Source organism: Canis lupus, chromosome 8 (assembly GCF_048164855.1).
Source record: "Canis lupus baileyi chromosome 8, mCanLup2.hap1, whole genome shotgun sequence".
Taxonomy (NCBI): Eukaryota; Metazoa; Chordata; class Mammalia; order Carnivora; family Canidae; genus Canis; species Canis lupus.
Window position 1 is genome coordinate 54,916,641 of NC_132845.1, and position 21,643 is coordinate 54,938,283.

Consider the following 21,643-nt stretch of genomic DNA (forward strand, 5'->3'; position numbering starts at 1 on the left):
TGCATCTTGCAAATTCACACAAAGGCATTGTATAAGCTAGCAGCAAGCCTGCACTGCATCACCCCTGCACTACCATGGCCCCTTGGATCTCTCTTACCTCTCAAAACATGGAGGATAGATTCCTACGGACCCCAGCCCCGAGTTAGGCTGATCCTGACAGGTAATCTGAAGAGCCATCTTTTGCTCATTATGAATCACAGATCATCTGCAAAACAGGAAGCTGCCTAAATGCTGGCATGAAGTCTCTGTGAATTACCATATGAGGCAGATGGTTGCCAATTAAGGGAGGACTCAGCCATCATGGATTCAGTAGGGCTACAAACAGGCGTTCACATGCCAAGGTTCCAGCTCTAAATGCTGGAGCACCTTTGCCCTGGCCTGCCCTTGTTGTTTACAGAGCTGAGAGAAGCCCAGCTGTGGATATTCAGGGACATCTTTGAGCAGAATACCAAACCTCTCAGCAGTCAATCCCTGTTCAATTAAGAGAAGAAAAGATGACTTCCATCCTTATGAATATCCTACACAAAGGAGTGGATAATCTAATATATTCTGAGATTATTTAAACTCATTAAAATGAATGAATGAATGAATGAATGAATGAATGAATGAATGAATTAAACAGGAATTTATTAATTCTGTGGCAATGAGCTGCAGCAGGAACAGAGGTTTGATGACTCCACAGAACAAGCCAGAGATGTGGCTCAGAAAAGACAGGAAACCCACTCAGGTTATTTAAAGTACAACTACTCAACCAGCTAGCTAACCAACTAATCAGACAGACAAACCAGAATCAGAGGATCAGTCCCAAACATCCTGCAAAACTAGGATGGATGTTTCTTAGTTCTGTTCTCGATGTTAAATCCAAATGAATTATCCTAGAGGAGGGAGAACTGTTATCAACTAAACAAATCATATGCTGATAAAAGAGCTGTGTGTTGATAACAATTAATTCATTCATTCAGATGCTGCACACACGCTTCACACTCTCTGTTCAAGGCACAGGCTCCTCATCTGTCACAGCCACACAGACACGATGTGTGAACTCCCTCTGATGTCAGCAGACAGATACAAAGCTCCTCTCCCCGGGCACACACACACCACTTACTGGGACACCACCTGAGGAAAGTGCCTTCACACACAGATCCCATGCATATATTCATCCATTTGCCTGCTTCAGAGTCACATGTACCAGTGGCCAACCTCCCCAACACCTAGCAAGATGATGGGACATTCTGCAGCTCTAGGGGTTGAAGAGTCACTCTCCTCCTCAGGAAGGGGCTACCCCTTGTGGCCTTGTATGGCCCCTGGCTCAGGCCATGATGCCACAAACATGTAAGGATCTTGCCAACCTGAGGCTCCAGGTTGGCCATCCACAAGTCAATACCTGTGATCTATCCTCGGCTGCAAGGACCCAGGAAAGACCCACACCCACTGTCCTCTGGGGAGTCCCGCTGCTCTGTGCTCTAAAATGGAGGTTATAAAAAAATAAAAAATAAAAATAAAATAAATAAATAAAATGGAGGTTATAAATGTAGAAGGAACCAAGAGCCAGACTGAGGATATAAACAAGGGCAGCTGGCCAGGTGGACCCTGGTGAATGGCAACCTAGGCCCCACTTAAAGAAGGCAAATGCTGGGGGACTTGGGTGGTTCAGTGGTTGAGCATCTGCCTTTGGCTTAGGTTGTGATCCCAGATTCTTGGGTTTGAGTCCTGCATCAGGCTTTCTGCAGGGAGCCTGCTTCTCCCTCTGCCTATGTCTCTGCTTCTCTCTGTGTGTCTCTCATGAATAAATAACCAAAATATTTTTTTAAAAATTAAGAAAGAAAGCAGATGCTACTCAAGCCCTAGATTTTCAAATGAATCCTCCTCATTTTAAAAATGCTATAAAATGCTTTAAAGCTCCCCTCTTCTGGGCAGCATGGGTGGCTCAGCGGTTTAGCGCCACCTTCAGCCCAGGGCCTGATCTGTAGACATGGGATAGAGTCCCACGTCAGGCTCCCTGCATGGAGCTGGCTTCTTCCTCTGCCTCTCTCTCTCTTATGATTAAATAAATAAAATCTTTAAAAAAGAAAGGGGGGGGGAAGCTCCCCTCTTCCAAGATAAAAACAAATCTATTTGCAACTTGGTCTGTTCTTTCCAATATCTGGTGAGTTACAGCTTTTGCCTGTACTCAAGGACACTACTTTGGTTAATTCTCATCACCAACAGCCCCTCTGGTTATCACAAAAATTCAGAGCTACAATGATGTTTCTGAGGGGTGTTTTCCACACATAACAACTGTCTTGGATCTAAGCACAGAAATAAGTTCCAGGCTAACCTGTACTCCTTCCATATTTTTCTTTTTCTCTACCCCCAGTAGATCTACTTGTACCATGGATTCACACAATGGCTTCAGCCTTCCTGTTGCTTGTAGACACAGATATCCTGAAGGGACTCTTTGCTACTTCAAAGCAGAATTTAAGACTAGTTGTCTGAATAACACTGATCCATATAGAAAAACTGCTCTTCGGGACGCCTGGGTGGCTCAGCAGTTGAGCGTCTGCCTTCAGCTCCGATCATGATCCTGGGATCCGGGATCAAGTCCCACATTGGGCTACCCACAGGGAGCCTGCTTCTCCCTCTGTCTGTGTCTCTGCCTCTCTCTCTCTCTCTCTCTCTGTGTGTGTGTGTCTCATGAATAAATAAAATTGAAAGAAAAGAAAAAAAAGGAAAGAAAGAAAAAGATAGAAAGACAGACAGCTCCTCTGGCCATATAAGCATAAAATTCTGTACTCCCAAAAGAGATGATATCCAAGCAGGGAAAAGAGGCAAAGCTTTGCAACAGCCCCACCTGGTTTTGAATCCTGGTTCAGCTATTTACCACCCATGCAACCTTGGGCGAGTTAATGTCTCTGAATCTTGAGACATTGAATTTTAGCCTCATTGGCTAAAATCAGGGTATTTCCGTTGATCTCATTGAATTACTGTGGGATAATTTATCCACTCATTCCACAAATATTATTGAGGTCCTACTATGAGCCAGGCACTTTTCCAGAAACTGAGAATATAATGGCAAACTGCTATAAAGTTCTTACATTCTTGGGACTTATTGGCCAGTGGATTGGATAATATGTAAAGCACTGGTACAGTGCCTGGAATATAGCAAACATCCCATGGTTTTCTCTCCTGTTTCCTGATTACTCTCTCTCTCTTCCCCAGTTAAGACCTTGCACTGGGGCCGGAGCTATCCATCTCCTTAACCAGGCTTTGACCACCATTCCTTAACCGTCAGGTCACAGCTCCTTTGCTATATCCCTTTAAACATTTGTCTAGAGCCTGCAGTTTCTGCTGATCCTTTCTCACTGCATACATGAGGAATAAAAGACCTGAGTTAATTAGGATATCAGTGCAGCTGTTTATAGGAGAGACATCCAAAATAATAGTGGCTTTAAAAGTTATAAATTAATTTCTCTGTCATTAAAAAGTCTAGGTAGCAGGCAGTCAGCGTTTGGTATGGTGTCTGCACAATCACCTAGATACGAGGATCCTTCTAACTTGTTTCTCTGCCTCCCTCATTGCATGGCTCCATCTTATGGCCCAAGATGACTACTCTAATCATTACATCCATATCCCAGATAGTAGAAAAGGAAAAAGTGGGGAAGGTGTGCCCTTTTTTCTGTAAAAGCATAACTAAGAAGATACACCTATGGTTTATCCCCACATCCCACTGACTAGAACTTCAATCCATGGCCATGCTCAGCCAGCTGCAAGGAAGGCAGGGAAGTGCAGTCTTTGCCTGAAAGCCACACATCTTTCTGACCCACTGCAGGGGGTTTTGAATGCTGCTTATGGTTGCTAATCTTGGTATTGACCTCATGGTAAAACAGGTATTGGTGAATGATAGGGCCTTTTACATCATATAAGATTTGATGGTTGTTTTTCATCCAAACAACCTTCTCAAATATTTGTAACGTAGAAGGTCCAAAGAAGAGCTTACAAGTTAGGGGAGTTTCTAAGGAAGGTGGCCTTCTTGAGTTCCAAAAAAGCCTTAAAGGGTGGCATTTGCTTGGTGGTCAGTCCAGTTCTGTTTTTAAGGCTGAAATGTTGTCCAGACTTTGCCAGTGGACCCATTTCTCCAAAGTGGACTTACCTGAAACAGAAGTTGGTACGTAAGGTGTAATTTCAAAATATTCATTTACAATGAGAAATATGATTGTCTGGGGATCCCTTGGTGGCACAGCGGTTTAGGGCCTGCCTTTGGCCCAGGGCGCGATCCTGGAGTCCTGGGATCGAGTCCCACGTCGGGCTTCAGGCATAGAGCCTGCTTCTCCCTCCTCCTGTATCTCTGCCTCTCTGCCTCTCTCTCTCTCTCTCTCTCTCTCTCTCATAAATAAAAAAATAAAATTAAAAAAAAAGAAACATGATTGTCCACTCGAGCCCAATGGCCATCACAGTCTCTACTATAGAGAACGTCACATGGGAAGCCAAACTATAATCAAATGTTTGCCAGTGGGGAAAAAAAACTGAGCTTGATTAATCACTCTCAAATGTGGTGGCCACAATGAGTTTGGCCAGAAGCCAGGGCCTTGGCTTCTTATTCTACTGATAAATGTCACCACAGGTTCTCAAGAGAAGGAATGCTATAGGCAAAATCAAGCTTTGTACAAAAAGGCTTTTGTCCCAAAACTAAACTTTTTGGCCCGTTCTAAAGGTAGATCAAAGTCCTACTTTGGTGCAAGCAAGTCTTTCTCCCTGACCTCTTTCCCCACCTTTACTTCTTGATCTAGGGGCTTGTAGAAGACCCAGAGATACATCACTCAAGTCTCCCTTTGAGAGAAGCAAGCTGCCCAGTGGCAAGGACTATGAATAATTGACAGCCTCCATCTGGTAGCTCCTTCAGGGTCCTTACCTTTGAATCAAGGTAACACTCTTTGTGGGTTGGCCCCTGGCCAATGACTGAGCAAGGTTGTAGTACTAGGGCCTCGTCATTTTTGCCCATGTGGGACTCCTCTGATAGGCAGCCTGGGCTCTAGCACTCCCCCTGGATTGGGAGAAACCTTATGAGGTCTGCAATGTAGTCTCAGGGCTCCCCTGACCCCATCTTGCCTTCTCCCTTCTCTCCTTCCTTTTCTTTTACAGTGCAAAAAACCTTTGCATTCTGTCTCCACTGTGGTGTTCCAAGGAGCCCAACCTGCAACAGTGCTCTGAATCAGAGGCCAGCAAATTATGGTCCATGACCCAATACTGGTCTGTGGCCTGCTTTTGTAAATAAAGTTTTATTGGCACACAGCCAAGCCTACTGCTTACTGTGTCTATGGCCGCTTTTGCACTACAGTGGCAGTGTTGAGTAGCTGCCACAGAGCCTTGCAAAACCTAAGATATTTAATAGCCAGGGGGCCTTTACAGAAAGTTTGCCAACTTCTGCTCTAGATATTACAGTTGATGACAACCCAAGTCATGCAATGAAAAAAGAGGGTCTTTTCTCAAGGCCTGGATCCATGAGCCTGAGACATTACTCTGTACCTCATTTTATGTGTGTTCTTCCCTGGCTCATGTCTTGAACAATATCCTAAAGTAGATAAGTGAACTTCAAGTCAGAGTTTGGAGCCTGAAAGATATTGGAAGATCAAGGGAAGGGTCTCTGTCATCTCATGGGGTCCAAACTGTCTCCTCTCCCCAGCTGCTGCCTTTGTGATGAAGCTACAACAGCAATCCTACTATGCCCAATGTATCTAAGCTTAAATAGACTTACAAGTTTTTGTCATGACTGTGAAAAGCAGGAGGCAAGGATGTCGGGTAATCTCTTACTACACCTAGCCAACATCTACTTTTGGAAACTGTACGCTGATTTTCCTCTGGGAAGCTACCCTTCTCCCATTTATAATCATGTGATTAATGTAGGGGCTAATCCCCCCTCTGGATCCAGGGATGGGCATATGACCCTAGTCTGGTCAATCTGAGTGTTCCACTCTTCTGAGTACCATAATCAGATTGCAGATGGGCACGTAACCAAAACTGTTTTTGACTAGAGGTATTAGAAGTCATTTCTCTACTGCCAAATTGCTGAAAAGACTGATATATAAACCTGGCGTTTCCAGAAGCTGTCTTGCTGTCACCCAGGGAATGCTTGTCTGTGAATGATGCCAACACCAAGGAAAGCAGAGTAAAGACTGAGGTGGATGCATTCCTGTGGGCTTCATTTCCACACCTGGATCCAGTCATGCCCAAGGCTAGATCCAGCCCCCAGAATTTTCAGTTATACAAGCCAACAGGTTCTCCATTGTGCCTAAACAAATTTGAGTGGGATATTCCGTCACTTGCAGTCCCAAAGACGTGACTCATCTTAGGACTACATCCACACCAGACCCTATGACACACTGGATATTCCAGAGAAGAGACGGGAACTCCTTGAGAGGAAAAAAGACATTGAAAGGATACAAGGAAGAGGTGACCCAGACTTGCCTCTCTACATCCCCAGGAGGATGTGCAGGTGTCCTGGATGCAGAGACTCAGACCGCAGTGATGGATGATATCTTTATTCCAAAGCCCTCTGCTGTGATTGTGGTGCCCTGAGCAGATGGTTTTCCCAATGCAGTGAAGCAATCCCTTCAAGAAACAGTCTTAACGTTATTTCCAAATCCTCAAAGGTGGGTAACCAGGGGGATTTTATTAGACATATTTATTCTATAATCCAGCGTCTCACAAGACATCTAGAAGCTTCTTTTAAGCTGCCTCTCCTGCCTCCCAGCTATAATTCTCGTGTTGCTTCCCAGACATTAAAAATAAAATGAAAAAGCCCCTGTTGTGCAGGATGAAACAGGCTTAGCTGAAAGGCTCTCGCTTCCGCCCCCGCCAGCTGGTGGACATCCCTGCCTTCTACCTCCTTCCTGTCTGTGCTAAGTCTCCTTGTGTCAGGGAGCCTTCACCTGCCATGGTCAAACCGACTTTAGATCTGCAAGGCTGAGGCAATGGTTGAAATGCAACACAAAACTACCCTATTTATATTTTCATTTCTATTAGACCTTTATAATGATTCCTTATTGAACTGAAGCTTAAATGGCTAAAGACTGATCGTAATAGAACATTTAATTGTTTGCTTGTCTAACTCTCTCAGCCCTAATTAAATATTGTTTTTCATTGAGCAGCTTACACGGCGATGTTTTTTTCCTGTCACTGAAGAGAGCAAGGGGGCTGAGGCAGAATTCAGATGAGCCCATGCTCACTCAGTGTTCTCATCCTATTCGGTTTTCATCCAACAGTGGGGAACAGAGCCCTCTGGAGGGAGAATCAGAGTTCTAGGGAACAGCTTTCCAAGATGACCTCATGCAGGCCCTCAGAGGGGAAGGAGTTAGAAGATGAGGGATGAGAGCTCATGCTACCTTGCAGGGATTCCTACAGAAGGTGCAAGATCTGGGTGTGAAAAGCTGGCATTGGAGCTGTCACTGTCACCTTTCTTCACACTCCCCTTCTCACCCACCTCCAGGCCGTCACCCTGGCCCACGCCACCATCACCTCTCACCAGATTATTACAGAAGCTTCTTGATTGGCCTCCTATGTTTATCCCAGCTTCACTACAGTACGTTTCCAGCACAGCAGCCAGAGTCCTTTCACGTCACTCCCCCTCCGAGGGTCCCCCAGTGGCTCCCAGCTGACTCAGAAGAAAGCCAGGGTTCTGACAATGGCCTCCACCCTGCTGTTCCCTCTGGCCTTGCCTCCTAGTACTCATCCCTTTGCTCATTCAGCTCCAGCACCACTGACCTCCCTGCTGTCTCCTCGGATCCTCTTCATAAGCTTCCTCTTTAGGGCTTTTCACTTGCCATTCCCTCTGCCTGGAATATGTCTCTCCTGGAAAGCTTCAGGGTTCACTCCCTCACACCTTTATCCAAATGTCACTTCTCAGTGGGGCCTCTACGCCTTACATACTCCCTATCCTCCACCTCCGTTTTATTTTCCCCCATAGATTTTACTACTGACATACACTTTAGTTCACCTACTTATTTTGTTTACTGTTTATCTGGCCTACTAGATGTTAGCTTTAGGAGGGCAAAGATTTTCCTCTGTTGGTTTCACTGCTGACTCCGGCACTGAATAGTTATGCAAATAAATATTGTTTTTGACTGACTGAAGTGAACGAATAAATGCAAACATGCATAAATGAATGAATTCATTTCTGGCCATGAATCCCAGTGGCCAGGGACTGACTACTCTAGGCCAGGAGCCTGGATGTATCTGCACTTTGCATTCCAGAATTCTGGGCATTAAAGAAATCTTCCCATGGGTGATGAAGGTGCTAAGGGCAGAGTAAAGTCCAGAGCTCAGAATGAGCCCCAGCCTTCTAGCTATAAATGCTGATTAAAGCCTAGGGCAACACTGTGAAAGAGGAGGGGGACGTGAACGTGAGTTCGAAAAGGCCTTGGTTCATAGCATGAGAAGGGGCAAGTTGCCTCAAGGAGATTCTCTGAAGGCATCAGGCAAGGACAGCTCCGTGAGTGAAGCCATTACTGTGAACACCCATGGAGACCAGGGAAGCTCTGGGAGCCTGGGGATGGTTTGTCTGTCAATTCAGAAAAACATTTCCAGAAGGGAAGAAGGAAGTAAGATATCTGGGATCACCCCCTTTGTACAGGACCGATTCACAGGATCACGGGGCTAAGGTCATATGGCCCGTCTCCAGGACCAAAATGATTGAGACACATCTTTCTCCAAAGGCTAATGGAGAAGGGGGTTCCAGTTTAACCCTGTTCATCAAGTCTGGGCTTCCAAACTTCTTACAGAAAGGTAGTATTTTCCTATGAGACTTCAACATTTCAGAACCTCATTCAGTTCAACCCAACATTTATTCATTCATCAAGTTTTCAAGGTATGCACATTTTACATTTTGACAGTTGTGTCAATCCACCCACCAGAAATATTGTAGCAGTTTATATTGTTCTTTTCTCATGCCTTACATTGAGTATCTATCTATATTTCTACCTGCTTTGAGGGAAATCACACTTCCCAGAAATTTGTCTATTTGATTTATCCTTTCAAAGTTCTGGTCCTTGATTTGATTAATCAATTCCACTGACTTTTTTGCTTTTGATTAATGTAAGCTCTTATCTTTATTAATTTCTTCTTCTCACTTTTATTTTGCTCTTCATTTTCTAGCTCCTTATTTTGAATTCTTAATCCAATTATTCTCATCTTCAGTGTTCAAGCATATTTATTTTAGTAATAACAGCTTTAGATTATGGATTTTACTAAGAATAACTTTAGTCACACTCCCGTATGTATTTTTATAGAGTGTCCTCATCATCTTAAATGTCTAGTCTGTTTTTTCAGTATCGATTTCCACTTTGACAGAAGGGCTATTTTTTATTTTGTCTCATTTCCAGATGGCTACCACTTATCTTAATTTAGGCATAGTCTTGCTATTAATGGGATTGGGAAATATAGTTTGTAAAATTTTAATTTGGGGATTTGTTGTGCATTGCTTTGCCTGGGTACATACATTGTATCAGTCAGGATGGGTTAAGGTTAAGCTGCAGTAACAATCAAAAATTCTCAGTGGCTTAAATAACATGGGTAAACTGGGTATTCTTCTCATCATGCTCACTCAGGGACCTGAGCTGATAGAGGCTCCATTTTGACACATGCTTCCATGATCACAGGGGCAGAGAAAAGAGAGCCTGGCTCTTAAAGCCACTTCTGTGTCCATTTCATTGGCCAAAGAAAGTTTGGAGGCCTGAGTTCAACAGAGCATGGCTGTCTTATCCTCTCAATGGAGGACGGCTGAATATTTGTGAATAAATATTTTACCATATGCATTCAACAGATATTTATAAAGGATGATGAAGATACCTCCCACTATACATCAAAAACTGTTAGAGACATTGGGATCCTGGCAGATATTGTTGGTTGGTGTCCTGCCTCCCATTCTCATCCCTGACCCTCCTTTTCCCATCCGCTTTCCAGCCAGAGGTGGCTATGTGACCCAGATGTAAGTGGAAGTTGGTGGGACTCCTGGGAAAGCTTTTTCTTCTTTTTTTAAACTTTTGCTTTTCTGATGTTAGTGCCGCCTTGTCTTCTTCTTCCTTCTTCCTGTCTTGACTGTTAATGTAGAGGCACACCAAGAGAATTCCATAAATATTTGCTTTGACATTGTTGAGCATCTATACCAATATCAGCAGCTGCCTACTTTCAGATTTCTCATATGAAGAAAATAGTAGCCTCATGTTCGTATAAGCCACTGTGGTTGGGTTTCTTGTTACTTGCATCTGAAAGCATTTCTGAGTCATAAAAGAATTCAGCATGTAAAACAAAATAGACAATTCCCATCTTCAGTGAATAATAATTCTTTAAAAGTATTGTTATGAAATAATAGAAAAGAGATACATTGGTTTCTGCCCCTAGTTCCTGCACAGAACTCCTAAAACCCTTGTAATTTCCTAAGTGACCAGAGCACTGAAAACTTATTTTGTTCTAATATTTGACTCCAGTTCCTGACACAGAGTTCCTAAATGCCTTGGAATTTCCTAGGTGATAGTAGTGTCTTTTGGTCTAATGAAAGAACTCCGGGTGGGCTCCTGGGTGGCCCTTGGATGGAGGCTGGTCACCAGAAAGACCAAGATATGATTAGAAGCCTGGAATTTTCAGTCCCACCAACTCTCTCCTCCTCATTCCCCACAGAAGGAAAAGGGGTAGAAATGGAGTCAATAACTGATCATGCTGATATGATGAAGCCTCCATAAAAATCTCAAAGTATGGGGTTTGCAGAACTTCCATGCGGGTGAACATATCCACATACCAGGAAGGTGATGTACCCCAATTCCACAGGGACAGAAGCTCCTGTGCTTGGGACCCTCCCAGACCTTGCTCTTTGTATCTCTTTATCTTTTCATATGTTGTCCCAGTAAGTGTAAAAAGTGTTTCTCTTAATTCTATGAGCTGCTCTAGCAAATACTTGAATTCAAAGTAGGGAGGTGAAGGTAATCATGAAACCTCTGATTTGTAGCCAAGTCAACAGAAGTTGTGGGTAACCTGTGACCTACCACTTGTGAATTGCATCTGAAGTGGGGAGGGGGGGCAGTCTTGTGGGACTGGGCCCTTAACCTATGGATTCTGTGCTACTCAAGTTAGTGTCAGAATTGAATTGACTATCCAGTAGGATACCCAGCTGGTATCATGGAGAGTTGCTTTGTGTGGGAAAAACACCATACATCTGGTGTCCAAAGTGTTGTGAGTGTGGTAGTTGTGTGAGAGTAAAGGAGAAAGACGCAAGAGGAAGGAGTTTTTCCTACTCATCTATGGACAGCTGAAAAGAATGCTAAATATGTATTCTAAATATGTAAAAGCTTATATAGTCCCAGATTATCATTGATCTTTAAAAATATGCTATGAGATGAAGTAAGACTGTCAAAATGTTGATAATTGTGGTACAAAGAATCTTCTTTTTCCCAATAAAACGTTTTTCTCAATTTTAATAGGCTTAACCACCACACTGTTACTTGGCCAACTCTAATTTTCACTGATATCAGTGATTTACCACTGTTATTTTTATAACAGCTTTATTGAAACTATAATTCACATATCATATAATTCACCAATTTTAAATGTACATGGTTTTCAGTATATTCAGAGTTGTGCAACCATCACCACAGTCTATTTTAAAATATTTTCATCACTCCAACAAGAAACTCTGTATCCCTTAGAAGTAATCCCTATTTCACCCAAACTCCCCCCACCCCCTCCACCCTTCCTCCATCCCACTTCTGCCCACAGCCTTAGGTAACTACTAATCTATTTTATGCTTCCATGGATTTGCCTATTCTCAACATTTCATATAAATGGATTCATATAAATGGAATGATACATTACGTGGTCTTTTAACATCAGCTTCTTCCACTTAGCATGTTTTCACAGTTCATCCATGTTGGCAGGTATCAGTACTTTATTTCTTTTTGTTCCTGATTATTCCATTGTATGAGTATACCACATTTTTTCATCCATTCATGTAGAGGCACACCAAGACAACACACACAACACACAACACACACACACAACATTTCAATTGTTTTCCTTTTTTAATATTGTGGATAATGTTGCTATAAATATTCATGTACAAGTTTTTGTTTGAACATCTTGATTTTGATTCTTTGGGGTATATACCTGTGAGTGGAATTACTGGATTGTTTAACTTTTTGAGGAACTTCCTAGCTGTTTTCCAAAGTGGTTGTACCAGTTTACATTCCCACCAACAGTGGATGAGGGTTCCAATTTTTCCTCTCCTCTCCAACTCTTATCACATCTTTTGTATTTTAGCCATTCTTGTAAGTGGGAAATGCTATCTCGTTGTAGGTTTGATTTGCATTTCCCTGATAACTAATAATGTTGACATCTTTTCACATGTTTATTGGTCATGTGTATATATATACATATATATATATATTTTTTTTTAAGATTTTATTTATTTATTCATGAGAGACACAGAGAGGTAGAGACATAGGCAGAGGGAGAAGCAGGCTCCCTGCAGGGAGCCTGATGCCAGACTCTGACTCCATCCAGATCACAACCTGAGCCAAAGGCAGATGCTCAACCACTGAGCTACCCAGGCATCCCAGTCATGTGTATATCTTCTTTAGGGAACTATTTTTTTTTTTGCCCATTCTTAAAAGGAGTTGTCTTTGCATTTTTTAGTTGTAAGAGCTCCTTATCTATATTAGTACAAGTTCCTTATCAGAAATATGATTTGCAAAATTTATCTCCCATTCTATGGGCTGTCTTTTCACTTTTCATTTATGTCCTGAGCATAAAAACTTTTAATTTTGATGATGTCAATTACTTTTTTCCTTCTGTTTGTGTTTTTGGTGTCAAGGTCACAAAGATTTATATCTGTTTTCTTCTAAGAATGTAAGAGTTTTAGTACTTAATATCTCAGTCTTCAAACCATTTTGAGTTAATTTTTCTGCATGGTGTGAGGTAGACATTCAACTTCATTCTTTTGCATGTGAGATCCAGTTATCCCTGCATTTGTTAAAAAGACTATACTTTGGGGCAGCCCCAGTGGCGCAGCGGTTTAGCGCCGCCTGCAGCCCAGGGCGTGATCCCGGAGCCCCAGGATCGAGTCCCACGTCAGGCTTCCTGCAGGGAGCCTGCTTCTCCCTCTGCCTGTATCTCTGCCTCTCTGTGTCTCTATGAATAAATAAATAAATAAATAAATAAATAAATAAATAAATAAATAAATATTTTTTTTAAAAAAAGACTGTACTTTCTCCCGCTGGGTTGTCTTGATGCCTTTGTTGAAAATCAATTGGCTGTAAATATGAGGATCTCTATCTAGATTTTCAATTCTATTCCATTGATCAACATGTCTATCCTTATGGCAATACCACACTGTCTTGATCACTGTAGCTTTCTAGTAGGTTTTGCAATCAGGAAGTGTGAGTCCTTCAACTTTGTCCTTCTCTTTCAAGATTTGTTTTTATCTATTCTGGTTTCCATAAATTTCCATATGAATCTTAGCATAAGCCTGTTGATTTCTTCAAGAAGTCAGCTGTGATTTGGACAAAGATTTCATTGAATCTATAGATTAATTTAGGGAGTATTGCTATGTTAACAATACTGTCTTCCAATATAGAGCCTGTTTATTTAAATCTTGCTTAATATCTTTCAATGTTTTATAGTTGTAATGTAGAAGTTCTAAATCTCTTTTGTTAAGTGTATTATTATTTTTGTGTTTTTATTATATTTTTCGATGCTATTGGAAATGGTATTATTTTCTTCTTTTCATTTCCAATTTGTTCATTACTAGTATAGAAATACAATTGATGTTTGTATATTGACCTTATATGCTGCAGTCTCACTGAATTCATTTATTAGTCCTAATCATTTTTAGTGGATTTTTTATGATTTCTACACACAAGACCATGTCATCTGCAATTAGAGATAATTTGACTTCTTTGTCCAATCTGGATGCCTTTTATTCCCTTTTATAGCTAATTGTCCTGGCTACAACCTCCAATACAATGTTGAATAGAAGTGGTGAGAGCAGACATCCTTCTTATTCTTGATTTTAGGGAGAAAGCATTCAGCTTTTCACAAGTATGATGGCAGCAAGTCACCTCAATAATATGAACTCAGATGTGGTTAAAGGGGCTTCGTATGAATAACAAAAGACACTCCTTTCATATTTATCACTCTTCTCAGGAAATTCCAAAGGTTTTAGGAGCTCTGTGCCAGGAACCAGGATGAAGACCAAATATGCATTTCTTATTATCAATCACAATATTATAAATGTCCTCTTTTTCATTCTCAATTTTAATAATTTGAGTTTTTTTTTTTTCTTAATCAGTCTAGCTAAAGATTTGCCAATTTTGTTGGCTCATTCAAAATATCAACTTTTGGCTTCGTTGATTTTTCTCTATTATTTTTCTAGTCTCTATTTTACAAATTTCCACTGTAATCTTTATGATTTCCTCCTCCTTGCTTTGGGTTTAGTTTGCTCTTCTCTTCCCCTAGCTAATTTTAGTATCTTCTTTTTATACTTAGAATTTATAAAAATCCACAAAACATCTCCAAGTGCAGAGTTTTTTTTTTTCAACTAATCCTAAGCATAAATCAGGAAACCTTTTGACACAAAATTTAAGTATTCAGGTCAACCAAATTTCTTCTTTCCTTTGATTATTTCTTCCCCTCCATCTACTTCATTATGTATTTCTGGAACTCCTTTTTACATAAGTATTGAATAATTTGATCTAGTTTCATATCTTGTCTTTTATGATTTTTGTCTTTTTAAACCAAATTCTAGAGGAGTTCCTTGATAAAGCCTTTTAATTTATTCAGTTGATTATGCTATCCGATTTTTGAAATTATGCTTTGTATCTCCAAAATTTCTTTCGCTCCTCTGATGATACCTTTTCATAGGACCCTGCTTGTGCTTCTGTCATTACCTTACTCCCCTATATCTCCTGGCAACAGCATGGCTTTGGCTTCACAGTGTATACCTTGTCCTGAGTCTTCTGGGTACTTTCCCCTCCTTCACTTTGATGAATTCTTTCATGTGTCCAGAGGTTTTTCTCAGAAATAGGTGAAGATAGTTCAGTGCCAGTAGCTGAGAGTGAGCTTCATTAATGACTCCTCTTGTGGATGGATCATGAGACCAGAAGAAGGAAATTCTGCTTTGTTTGATCATTAGGTTGTTTGTCTAACTGACCTCAATTGCAGAAAGTTGAGGTAAATATGCCCTTTGGTTTATGGCATATTATCATATTCAGTCTGTGAAAAGCCTTCTTTTCATAAATAATTGAAAGTTCTTTCTCTTATTTATGCATATATTTAGTTATTCCCCTCACCCCCCAATAACCCCCTCCCCAAGGGGCTAATCACATACAGTACAGGATAGGTACTAATCACACACTACAGGATAACCCCTACCCCTATAGGTTGTGAATGCCCGCTCCAAGATTGTACTGTAGAACCCCTACTCCCTAGAACTCAGGACTTGTCCCTTGGATTGTCCTGTACTCAATGGTCCTTTTCTCTGTTGGGCTGGCTGAGAGACAGGGGCACCCAAAATGGCTGATCTTCCCACCAAGGCAACCGTGACCACCACATCATCTCCAGTAAATCAAAACCTAGTTGGAAAACTGAAACTTTCCATCTGGGACTTTCCAGCCAGGGTCCACCCCCCCATCGTCTGTACTATCCCCACCCCCAGCCAACCACCTAGGGACAGACACGGTGTTCCCTTGCCTAATTTGGCAAGGGGCCCACCCAGATCCAGACCTGGAACCAATAAGGCTTAAAAACCCCCACACTCAAAAAAAAAAAAAAAAAAAAAAAAAAAAAAAAACCCCACACTCTCCAACCCCTGCACAACTTCCCCGACTCGGGCCACCTCTAGGAGTCACAGAACCTCACCTGGGAGCGCTCCCCATTAAAGCATTCTCTAACCTACTGCCTGGCTCTGCCGTTTTTTTAAATTTCTCCACCATTCATTTAGAAAAAAACCTAACATTCTCTATCCTTTCACTGATTCCACAGATGCTATGGGAAATGTGCTGTAGAATGAACATGGAGGGAGCCATAAAAACATCCTGCTACCCCACCTTCACCTTAGACCAATCAGAATCTTTAGGTGAGGGTTCTAGACATCAGGATTTTTTTTTTTAAATCCCTCCAGGGATTCTAATATGCGATGAGGGAAGAGATCCAGTACCTGAAGATTACTACTAAATTTCCAGAGGGCAGGAAAGCTATGCTCCTTTCTCTGTCATAAGAAGACAGTGCCTTGCTCAGCCCTGGTTTGGGTCAGAGTAGTTCACCTCATAAACCTAGCATCACATTTATACTCATGCTTGGTGGGGAGGGGAGGCAAGAGGGACTTTTTTTTTAGTGAGTCAACCAGAGAGAAGAGTATGTATATTTTCCCAAGGCCATTCCGGAGGTGAGTAGGCTCCTAACTCTTGGTACACAGCTCTGACTGCAAGAACCTTTTTGATGTGCCTCAAGGCTAGATCACTGAGTTCCATGGCCTTCCTTGTCCACTCACCTTTGATGAAGGTCAGGGAAATAATAGTCACTAACCCGATTAATGCCAAGCCAGACATTTTTCTAAATACATATGTGACACTGAGGCACAAAACTGCTAAAAAAAATTTTACCCAAGGCCACAAAGCTAGGAAGCGGTAAAGCTGGGACTTGAACCCAGGCAGTCTGGCTTCAGAATCCATGATTTCAGAACTGCTCCATTAGACCATCCCTGCTGCAGGAAGTGTGTGGCTTTTCCTACCACTAGCACCACAGGTCAGAAAGAAGCCAGCATGAGATTCTGAGCAAATATTTGTGGAACATCTACATGTGCAGGAACAAATCCACATAGTCTCACGGAGGTTCTGAGGCATCGGACACTCAAACCTCTCCTCCCTGTCCTTGTGCACACCTGTTCCCCTGGAGCTTCTCTGGCACATCTTTGCCCTACCTTGCTCTCTGAGAAACCTCTAGGTGGCTGCCTTCCTTCTGCTCCTCTGAGCTCAGGATGGCTCAGCAAAGACTGGGAAACTGGTCACCCAGCTCTGACCACTGCCACTTTTACCCTGGGAATAGCACACGTCAGACATGGGGCCAGAGCAACTGCACAGAGAAAGACTTTCTGTCCTGAGCTCTTACAGAGGGCCTGGCTGCTAAAGCCCCATTAGCCCAACCCACAGGCTTGGGGAGAAGGCATTCAGGGAACACAAGAGTGGTTGTTAAGTAGAAAGTGCCACGCATGTCGCCCCTTTGTTATCCTCTTTCTGCACTGTCACTCTGACAAGCTCTGCCTGACACAGGGGCATTAATTTTTCATGCCACCCTGCTGCAGACACACAGATTTGTTTGGAGCGATGATAAATGAAATGCAAATGTGGCTGGGAGCCCAGTGCTGAGATGCTGAGACTACAGGTCACATCATGCTTCCGCCTCATCCTCCTGTCCCCATGACACCTCCAGCCACTGCTTTACATCTGCTACATCCTGTGGCTCTGCAGAGCAAAAGGTGACTGCTGAGGAGAGGGAATACAATATTCTCGGCGGGTAGCAGCAAAGTTGATTAAGAAAAATTCACTCCCTCAATATGGTTTCTGATCTCATGTTTATCTTCATTTGAACCATCCTGGGTAGATGTGTTTTAATTGCAAGCAACAACCATTCCTTTTCCGGAAGCAGGCAGGGCATAAATTATAAAATAAATAAATGATTAAGAAACATCTAATTATTGTTATTAGTTTCTTACTTGAAGGTACTTCCAAGCCGCTTCTTATTAAAGTCATTCATCAAGGAGCCACCGTGCCCTTTCTGGAGGCGCTGCTCCCAGGACCAGTGCAGGACTCACTGTCTCATGCAGCACGCAGTGCTTAATAAACACGGAGAATATTGATGGCCGTGAATTCCTCCCTCAGCCTAAACTCCAGCATGATGGATTGATGCTTCCTAAACATGGCGAATATTCCTCCGGCCATTCATCAGCCCTACCACAAATACAGGTGTCAGCCGGAGCAGACGTCAGCCTCTAACTGCCTTCTCCAGAGCACACATACAGAGAAAAGCCCGCATTTCCCACACAGGGACCTCATCAATTTTGCATGTGCTGCAGTCCCTTGACTTATTAAATATTTATAACAATGTCATTATTTACCAAACAAGCTACCAGGCTGTGCCCACGGCCCCCAGAGCCATAAGCCTGAGTTTATGGAGCAGGGACCTCCTTTCAGGGCCTCCCTGCCTCTAGAGAGCCTTTTGAGTAGAGGCAATTGGGTCTAGCAGATAGGTTTCTCTGCCTTCCTTCAAAAATGCATGTGAAGGTCTCTCCATGTTTTGGAGAAGGAACAACAGGGCCAGAGGTGCATCATCCTGGTGGAGATCAAAGCACAGTGAAGTTTAAGGGTTTCCAGAGCTGGGAGCTCTCCCACTGGGGACCCGCATTTGCCATTCTGCCATCCTTGCCAAGATGTCCTCACCCTTCCCCTGATCTACTCTCTAAGTCACTCTCTTCTCTGATTCTACAATCCAGAGCTCTAATGCTTCCATGTAATGGCCAGTTATGTCTTTAGGCAAGAGACAAAGAACCTCATTCACTCCACAAAGATTTATTGAGATTTACAAAGATTGAGTTGCAAGGCACTGCCTCAGGTGCTGGGCTGTCTCCCCAAACTCACTCCCCCAGGCTTCTCTGCCAGAGCCCACCCTTCTACCCTCCCAAATACTGGTTGGAAATGTCAGACACTTCCTTCGATTTTCTTGCAATTTGGTCATAAGTAGATAACTAAGATCCTGGTCAACAAGAGGGAAGTATTTTTAGAGGAGGCTGGGGATGGTCTCTGGGAAATAGTCTCTTACTGGTCGAGAGACCTAGGCCATTATGTTTACACAACTGTGGCAGCCACAGAAGACCAAGTTTGCGGACAAAGGCTACCATGCTAAGAATGGCAGACAGAAGAACCATGGTTCTCAATGACTGATGAGCACTGCTCTAACCTCTGCACCTGCTCTGCTTCTAGACTTCTTACAAAATTAGGTTCTTAAAATGTCTTTCTTTTGCTACAGTAATAAAAAATCTCGCAGGCAAGATCCACTGATGGATTCTAAAATTTGAGTTGGCCAAAGTCTGAGATCTTTACATGCTAATAATATCTCTCCCAAGACATTTATTAAGTACAAAGGGGAAAATTAGTAATTTTACGGTAGAGAACCCCAAAAACATCACCTTAACCAAGTGACCAAGATTCTTATATCACCAGTAATATGACATAGCAATATCATATAGTGAGAAGGGGATATTGCTTCTGTGATATTCTTGCCAAGAAACACAAAACCCCAATCTAATTGTGACACTGCATGAGAAGACCCAAACAAAGGGACATTCTACCCAACTGGCTGTGTTCTTCAAAATTGTCAAGGACATAAAAGACTACGAGTTGTCACAGATTGGAGGAACTGAGACAATTAAATGCATTGTGGGACCCAAGACTGGACAGGTGTGGAAAAACTTGTGAAATCCAGGTGCCTGAGTGGCTCAGTGGTTGTATATCTGCCTTTGGCTTAGGCCATTGTCCCAGGGTCTTAGGATCAAGTCCCGCACTGGGTTCCCCATAGGGAGCCTGCTTCTCCCACTGCCTATGTCTCTGCCTCTCTCTGTGTGTCTCTTATGAATAAATAAAATCTTAAAAAAAAAAAAAACACCAAAAAACTCATGAAATTTGAATGAAGTCTGTAGTTTAGTTGACGGTGTTGCACCAGTGGTATCAGTGATTCTGTTGCACCAGAAATATCAGTTTCTGATATTAAACGTTGTACTAGAGTTACACAATACCCTAACATCTGGGGAAGCTGGGTGAAGAGTATATGGGAATTCTCCAAACTATTTTAGCAACTTTTCTGTGTCTAAAGTTATTACTTTTTGTTTCAAAAAAAATTGAGCCAGGGAGGTTCTCCTAAATTCTGTTACCAAAAAACAGAAATTTCCTCACTTCTTGAATTTGCCATAATAAAAATCACCTAGAGATTACAAAGAAAAGGACTTTATACAATCCAGATTCTCCTTCTAGTAACTGCATGGCCAAATACAGTTCTATAGGTTGATTGTTTAATTCTTTTTTTTTTAGCATCATATAGGGAATTGGATGTAATAATGTGAAAAAAAACCCACAAGCATTGTAGAATTAGGCCTAATTCACATCCAACACCTACTACTCATTATCTGTGTGATCTTAGGTTAAGTTATTAACTCACTCCAAGCCTCAGTCTTTATATGCATAAAACTGAAATAATGGAGCCCATGAAATTTAAATAGGGTAATGAGATAAAGAATGAATGCAGAGTGAGAGGACAGCATTGGATACATGGGTCCAAAGAGGACTTCCTAGGTAGGGTGCCACTGAGAGGAGAAAGGACTTGTATGAATACCTGGGGGATGAGCATTCCTGAGAGGAAGCACCAGGTGCCAAGACCCGCTTCAAGATACTAAGAAGTAGCTTCTGTGCCTGAAAGTGAAGAAAGGAGGATATAAAATGGGTTGGAAAAGAGGGCAGATTTAGGACATAGCTGTGGGAGTAGATCTGGACAGGGCTTGTGAATGGATCTGATGTAAGGATGGGAGTTGAAGGATGGATCCCTGGTCTGGCCTGAGCAGCTGGGGTGGACAGTAATACCATATACTAAGTTCTAGAATGCGCTGGGAAGATGGATCAGAAGCAACATTTAGAGAAATAATGGCTAGGGATTTCTGGGTGGCTCAGCAGTTTAGCACTTGCCTTTGGCCCAGGGCATGATCCTGGAGTCTTGGGATCGAGTCCCACATTAGGCTCCCTGCATGGAGCCTGCTTCTCTCTCTGCCTGTGTCTCTGCCTCTCTCTCTCTCTCTCTCTCTGTGTGTGTGTGTGTGTGTGTTTCTCTCATGAATAAATAAAATCTTTAAAAAAAATAAAGAGATAATAATGGTTAAAAAGAAAAAAAAAAAAAAAAAAAAAAAAAAAAAAAAAAAAAAAAATAATGGTTAAAAAGTTTCCAGGCCTGATTCATAAAGTACAGGATAAAAAGACACTTAAGTGAAACTAATGGAAAACAAAGAGAAGCATCTTCAAAGCATTTAGAAAAAAAACTTGCAACACATTTTCAAAGGAAAACCATGAGATGAATAATCAACTCACTTATCAACAGAAATAACAGCAGAGACCACGGACTGAAAAGGAAAGAAAATAACTTGCAACCTAGAATTCTATTCCCAGTGAAAATACCCTCCAAAAGTAAAGGCAAAATAAAGACCCTTCCAATCAAACAGAAGCTAAGAGAGTGCATCGTGAGCACAGGCTGGGGAGAAAAAAAAGAAAGAAAGAAAGAAAAAACACTAAAAGGAATTCTTCAGGCAGAAGGAAAACAATTGCAGGAAACACAGTGGTAAACAGGAAGAGGGGGATAAGCAATGGAAGGTGAACGTACTGGTTCATCTAAATGAATGCTGGCTTTCAACATTCGTAATAATGTTAGTTACGTGTATTATGTATCTGTGCTTGATAAATACACATGGAATTGTAATGCATGGCAACCAGTAACAAATGGTAAAAAGGGTAAAATGGAATCAAAGTGTTCTGAGATCCTAAAGGGGCAAAACTTACTAAGTTTTCTTAGATTCTTCTGAATCAGGGATGCTGAT

General features: G+C 42.1%; 1 long non-coding RNA gene across 1 annotated transcript; it reads right to left on the reverse strand.

The window, feature by feature from the left end:
* Positions 1–6,458: 6,458 nt before the first annotated feature.
* On the reverse strand, positions 6,459–21,643 carry LOC140638572 (uncharacterized). Its single transcript, XR_012035593.1, has 3 exons — positions 21,606–21,643; positions 20,398–20,474; positions 6,459–6,585 (listed from the first exon to the last, which is right to left on the reverse strand). It is a non-coding gene; the product is annotated as an uncharacterized lncRNA (long non-coding RNA).